This window comes from Diabrotica virgifera, chromosome 8, assembly GCF_917563875.1.
Source record: "Diabrotica virgifera virgifera chromosome 8, PGI_DIABVI_V3a".
NCBI classification, from domain to species: Eukaryota; Metazoa; Arthropoda; class Insecta; order Coleoptera; family Chrysomelidae; genus Diabrotica; species Diabrotica virgifera.
Window position 1 is genome coordinate 159,501,217 of NC_065450.1, and position 7,524 is coordinate 159,508,740.

A 7,524-nucleotide genomic window follows, 5' to 3' on the forward strand; every position below is an offset into this window, starting at 1 on the left:
ATTTTGACTTTGAAACTATAATATTTAGCATTTGACGAAGAAGTGCAAACATATAATAAAGTATAGCTCGATTACTATTGGCCTTAAAGAAAACTGAAAAAAACAATTTTGTTTATTTTTCCAAAAGGTACATTTTTGTTAAGTAATGTTTTGATAAAACGAAATCTGTTTGAGTTATTAGCAAAAAACTGATTAAAAACATTTATTTTTTCGATGTAAAACTAACACTTTCGATTGCGAATAAATCGAAAACTATTAATTTTATCAAAAAAATGTATAGAACGTTTTTTGTTCAAAATTAATGTTTTTACCAACTTTTGCTACCCAAATATGATAAAAAGTTTCCACCCCCAACATGGGTTGGCAACCACCCCCATGGTAAAAGCATGGTATAGATTTTTTTTCTTTGACTATCCACTACTTATTCTCAAATTTTCAAGCAAATCAATCCATTCTGTAAAAATTGCGAGGTTTTGTCCTATTTTAAGCTTCATTACTTGGACTATAATTGGTTATAGTCCAGACGAGCGACAGCCCGAGCGTCCGCCCTGTCATAAGCGCTGCATTAATAATTAAAAAACAATTGTTTAAATAAAATAAGCCAAAAATACTCATTGGGAACAAATACAAGAAGGTTTGAACTTTAACTTAGGGACTTGGTAACCTCAAAAATAATACTTTTAGTGGTAATTTTGGGCCTTGAAAATCGCCATTTTTCTTTTTCTTTCAATTTTAAATTGTTTATAACTCGAAAACTATCAACTTAAAAAAAATTGTAGGAGACCTTTTTTGTTTAGAATGGTCAAAAAAGACTAAAAAAAATTGTCCGCGCCGAAGATATGTACCTACTGATTTTTGCAATTTGTTAAAAAAGTTGTTTAAACAAATTGGGACCACTTTTCGTTTGGGCGACTTCTTGAGTCTTCTTCTGAAGTGTCTCACGGATGTGATTGTGCAAAAAAATCTTATGGGAATTTTTTTTCCAGCAAAGCCGCCGTTTTCGCCTTGTCTCTTAGTATGTTTTTGTATCATACTTTATGGTGAAAGAATGGCTTAATTAATTTTATAAAAGTGTTCTCCCTTATAATATTTCATTTCGAATGTCATCGGCTACTACAAGCGGTTGTTTTTAATTATTGTTTAAAACAGATTATTTTTAGAAGAAAAGTAAGATAAATTTAATAAGAAATTCAGTTGAATATAATTTAAAGAAGTCAGTAACAACTTATTTCTGCTAAATGTGTAAGGTAAGTAGCAGCGCTTTCAGAATTTACAACCAGAGATAAGAGTAACCCTCGGGCGGCTCGTCCTCCCGTACCTTCAAAGTTTCCGGGATTCGCCCGGAACATGCAATATTACTCTTCCACAATATTGTTCGTCTAATGATATTCATGAGGTATTTGACATTCTATGAGACACTTCGCGAACAATTAGTTTTCTCACTCTGCTTGCTAGATTATACTAATAGAGATGAGAAAGGGTCGTCCTCACGCTCGTCCTTATCCACGAACTTGCGCCAATCCTGATTTTCTTGCCGCTGCAAGGATAAGGAAAGGATAATGCCCTGTTTTCGTATGAAAATCTGTTTATTACCATTTTCAAATGTACCTGAGATATAAGGGAGGATTAGGAACAACGTATTATTTCGGTAGTACAAACAGTTCATAACAATAAAAGATAACTTGGGATAGGCAAAGAAAATAAATATTTATATAAAATTACATAAATAGTTGATTTAATTTGTAGTGTTTTTTTGGTTCTTGTATCGTTATCTGTTTTGTATTTATTGTGACCATATTCGTCCAAAAGCTGTTAGCGGATAACGCTCGTGATTAGTAATATGGACAAACTATACGGAGATAAGTTGAAATAGTTTTGTACATGACTTTCCCCTACAGCCGGAAACCAGAGTGGGGGACGAGGGTAGTTAAAAGGGGTTAAAATCGCGGTTTTCATTATTTTTTTTGTGTCACTCATGACCGAGATAGTGCACCAAAATTTGGGAATAGGTGGGTCATGACGTAACTAATCAAAATCTCCAGGGGTGAACAACTCCGAGGGGGGACAAAGGGGTGGCCGGCAGGGATATATATTTTATAACTTATAAGGGGTTTTTGTGACGCTTATGATCGAGATAGTGCATCAAATTTAGGAATAAGTAAATCCTGACGTAACTAAGCACAATTTCCAGGGGCAGAAGGTAGCGTGAGGGACAAAGGGATGGCGGTGAGGGGTGAATACAAAAATTAATAGGAGTGTTTTGTGATGCCCGTGATCGAGATAGTGCACCAAAATTTTGGAATGAGGAAATCATGACTTAACTAAGAATGAATATAACAATTTTAAGGGTTTTTTGTGACCTTTGTGATCGAAGTCGAACACACAAATTTGGGAATAAGTAGATCATGACGTTTACGATTTAGAAAAATGCGCTACTTAACAAGAGACTTCAAAACCAGAACTTGGGCCATTGAAGACAACACTGGAACTCTGAGGACAAACAGAGAAGATATAGCAGAGACATGGAGATCCTATTCCAGGGACCTATATAAAGATGATCAACGCCAAGAAACTGTTAACCAAATCTCTGACGAGGTTGAAGAAGATCCTGATATACTTGGAATTAAGACTCGCGATCATTAAGCTCAAATATAATAAATCAACAGGTCCAGATATGATAACAGCAGAAATTCTCAAAGCCACAGAAGAAACTCGCGTATAATTACTTCAGCTACTCTGTAACCAAATATGGCATTCTAAACAATGGCCTGAAGACTGGACAAAATCTACAATAGCGACAATTTATAAAAAAGGAAGCTTCCATAAATGCGACAATTATAGAACTATTTCTCTTATATCGCATGCCAGTAAAATAATGCTACATTTAATCAATGAGAGACTAAAAACATTTTCCACAAGAGCAAAATGGATTTACCAAAGGTAGAGGTACTCGAGAACACCTATTGAATATAAGACAGATAATCGAAAAATCTAGGGAATTCAATATTTCACTGTACATATGCTTTATAGATTATCGTAAGGCGTTCGACAGGGTCAAGTGGAGACACTTATGGCGAATACTAAAAAAAGTAGGCGTACCCCAACACTTTATTTCGCTTATAACTGAACTATATGAACACACTACTGGATCAGTTAAAGTGCTTTACACACTTTTAAACAAATTTCATCCAGAATGGAGTGTCAGACAGGGATGTATACTATGTCCACAATTATTAAATATATATGGAAAGCATATTATAAGAAGAGAGCTTGAAGGATGGAAAAAAGGCATCTCAATAAATGGTCATAAAATAAACAACCTACTTTTCGCAGATGACAAAGCCCTTTTTGCAAATAGTCACGCAAAGCTGATTGATCTTATACGACTGGTTGAAAACGAAAGTCAAATATTTGGTCTGCAATTAGACATATCAAAGACAAAGATCATGATAGTGGATAGACTACATAACATAACAATCATCCACACATAACCACAATTGATCGGTTTGAGGTTGTGATCATTAATCACAAACACAGGGTCACTACAGGAAGAAATAAAACGTAGATGTGATCTAGCAAAAGTCGCCACAGCAAAAATGACCACAGTATGGAAGGACTGTCAAATTTCAAGAGCGTTAAAGATGAGGTTAATCATCTGCTTGATATTCCCAATACTGACTTACGGATGTGAATCTTGGACCCTGAGAAATTCGGAAAGAAGGAAGATAGACGCCACTGAAATGTTCTGTTGGAGACGAATGTACGAATTCCTTGGACTGACCATAGAACAAATAATTAAATTTTAAGAGAGCTAAAAGTTAGCCAACGACTGTCCAGTAAAGTCCATCTTCAGCAATTAAAATACTTTGGACATGTTATGAGAGCAAACACAGGAAACATGGAAAGACTCATTATACAAGGAAAGGTGGAAGGCCGAAGATCACGAGGAAGATCCCCAACAAGATGGATCGATCAAATTACGGGAATATGCAAAAGACCTATACATGAGTTAAAAGAAATGACCAGAGACAGAGATCTTAGGATACGGACAATACACGATATCACGTCGACCACTACACTCCCTCCGTGGGGTCAGGATTGAAGAGATAGATCTCGATCATGAGCCTCACAAAAAACCTCTTATAATTTTTAAATTTACCCCTGTCCGCCACCCCTTTGTCCCCCACACAGCGTTCCAACCCTGGAGCTTATTTCCAAATTTTGGTGCACTATCTCGATCATGAGCGTCCCAAAGAACAAAAAAACCGCGAGTTTGACCCCTTATAACTACCCTCGTCCCCCACTCCGATTTCCGTCCGTAGAAGAAAGTCATGTACACAACTGATTCAACATATTCCCATAAAGTTTGTTCATATTACTTATCAAGAGCAAAATCCGCTTTTATCTCTCCGACTATATCTTTTATTTTTTACATTAAAATAAATAAATAATAAAAATAGCTCGGATCTAACCTTATTAACTAGCGTCATGGAAATCGTGCACTTAAATTAAGGTAAGGAACACTAAAGTGTTATATACCTCGTCCAATTTACTTACCGTTGCACGTCATCAGCGCCATAGCCTGTGACACGATACCAACACGAAATATCTAGGCGGTAGGTGCGTTCCCCTTTAGAATCACTTTGATTCCAAAAAAGAACACACCCACCGCCTAAATATTTCGTGTTGGTATCGTGTTACAGGCTATGGCGCGGATGACGTGCAACGGTAAGTAAATTGGACGAGGTATATGTGGTTTCTATTACTATTTGGCTGTGACACCTGTACAATAAAACAGTATGACGTCAACAAACTGAATTCATTCATGCTAAGAATAAGCTGGACCAGCATAACTACAAATGAAAATGTACTGGAAATAATGAACACAAGTCCTCATCTGGTCAATACAATCAAAATCAGAAAGATGTCATATCTAGGACACATAATGCGCCATAGGGAATTTGAGCAGCTCCAGGTAATATTAGAAGGAAATATCGAAGGTAAAAGGGGTATACGAAGAAAGAAAAAGTCCTGGATCCGAAACATTAGAGATTGGACCCACATAACAGGGAACGACGATTAATTCATCAAGCCCAGAACACAGAGAAATTTGCCATATTGATCGCCAACCTCAAAAGAGAAGGCACTTAGGAGGAGGAGGACATTAAGTTGGGCGCCAAATGTACCTTGGGACTTATAAGAATGAAGTTTTTTTTGTTATTCACAGAAGAAAATAGGTTTTGTCTCTACCCGGACACAAGAAGAAAGATATTTTGTAGATTTTGTAACACGAGGTTTTTTCCTGGTTTTCCCTCGTGATTTACTACGGAATATCTAACGCGAGAATTTTACTGTCACCGTTGCATTTGGTTGTCTTTTTATAGACAGATCACATGCTATGATATTTTTGTTTTTTTTTTTTTATTAACATCCAAGTTTTTTTACAATCTGTTTTACAATGAAAACAATAAGTAAAATTGTTTGTCTTTACAATGGCAGAGAGATGTAAGGTCCAGTGACCAAAGCATCACGACACACACACACACACACACACATTACCTTGTTTACCGGTGAGATGCGCACATACACTGATACGCGAGCACGAAAACTAAAACTAAAACTTGCACAGAACACAATGGCTGGACGCTGTTGAAGGCGTAGCTTCCTCTGCTGTAGGCTCTGTCAGGATCGGTTAGGTAGGTCCAAGGGATCATATCGCTTCAATATCTTCGCTTGTTGCTTGTTGAGAAGATTGTGTGCCAGGGTGTTTGGATGTACCCGCAACCTATTTTGATATTGTTCAGAAGATTTTTTGCGCTCTTCGGAGACTGATAGTACCTGAAGATCTCTATTTATTGCGTCATTATGGATGTACCACGGGGCATTAGCGATTGTTCTTAGAGTTTTGAATTGAAATCTTTGTATTTTCATAATATTAGATTTGCTAGCTGATCCCCAGAGCTGCGAACCATATGTCCAAATGGGTTTTATTATTGTTTTGTATATAAGCAGCTTGTTATCGATCGATAGGTGAGAGTTTTTTCCCAACATCCAGTAAAGTTTTCTGTATACAATTCCCAGTTGAAGTCTTTTTGTCCATATATGTTTGGTCCAAGTTAGTCGTCTGTCAAGGTGAATACCCAGATATTTTACGTCATCCTTTTGAGGTAAAGGATGTCCATCGAGAATGATATTTTTGTGACGGATATTTTTGAGTTGGGGTTGATTTAATGTAACCGAATGAAATATCTTTCAGTAAAGTCGTCCCAGGAACGCAACTCATAAATATTGACAATATCATATTAAAGTCTTCTACTTTAAAATGTTTAATATATGTCTCAATTGCCGATATAAATGAGTCAGATTAAAGAATTTTTTACTAAGCAACAACCTTTTTGTTTAATTTAGTAATATTTTGTATTTTGACAACGACACCTGATGTGGGCGTCAAAACGTTAATAAAATTATTTTTTTCAATTTAATTGTGGCTTATTTCACATCTAAATAGTTAATTATAAAAATGCCACAAGGAAATAGCTTCTGAATAACACATGGAAAATAATTCACGGATTAACTATCTAAAAAAGCTTTAGGGAGAGGAAGAAAAATTTACGCCAGAACCGGAAACACCAGAAATCACCCCCAAAAAAGACGTTAATATAAATACATGGGAAATTGAAAAAACCCATGAAAATGTTGTACAGAAACGCCGTAGGTAAAGACAGAATAGGAAAAGAATTATTTAAATATTGTATAGAAGAGATGATAATTAACAATGGGCAAAATTACAAAATACTATAAAATACCGAAAGAATGGAGAACAATAAAACTAATTCTACTATTTAGAAAAGAAGATTAAAAATAGCCAGAGCTGTAAACTTAATAATTTCTACCCTAAAACGTAAAATTAAAATTTTACAAGAATTGATTAATCAGAGGATAAGATTAGCAAATGAACAACAGGGTTTTCGTACTGAAAGATCGTGTAAAAATCCGTTCGTCATAAATCAAATTACTGAGAAATCGCTAGAGCATCACAGACCAGCATGTCTGTGTCTGATTGACTTGAAAAAACCATTTGACAAAGTTAGACTCAAAGATGTAATTCATCTTTTGTATAATAGAGAAGTTCCTCTAAATATCATAAAAACTATTGAACACATCTAACACAATAACAAAATAGAAGTCAGACTAAATGGACAACTTACAGAACCTATAGACATAGAGGCAGGCGAATACGGCAGGGAGACATATTGAGTCCTATGCGCTTCAATTTAATCATGGACGCAATCATCAAAAGTGGCAATAAAAGAAGAGGATACCAAATGTGAAATAAAGAAGTAAAATACTCTGTTAGGCCGATGCCACATTATGCGTTTTGACCGGATGCGGTGAAAACGCATCCGTTTCCAACGAAACCGGACCGACCTGTCACACTATGCGTTTAGTCTGGTGTAGTTTGTAAGCGCGTACCGATGACTCAAAACGCATCCGTTTCCAGTGCAACCGGACCGATCTCTCACA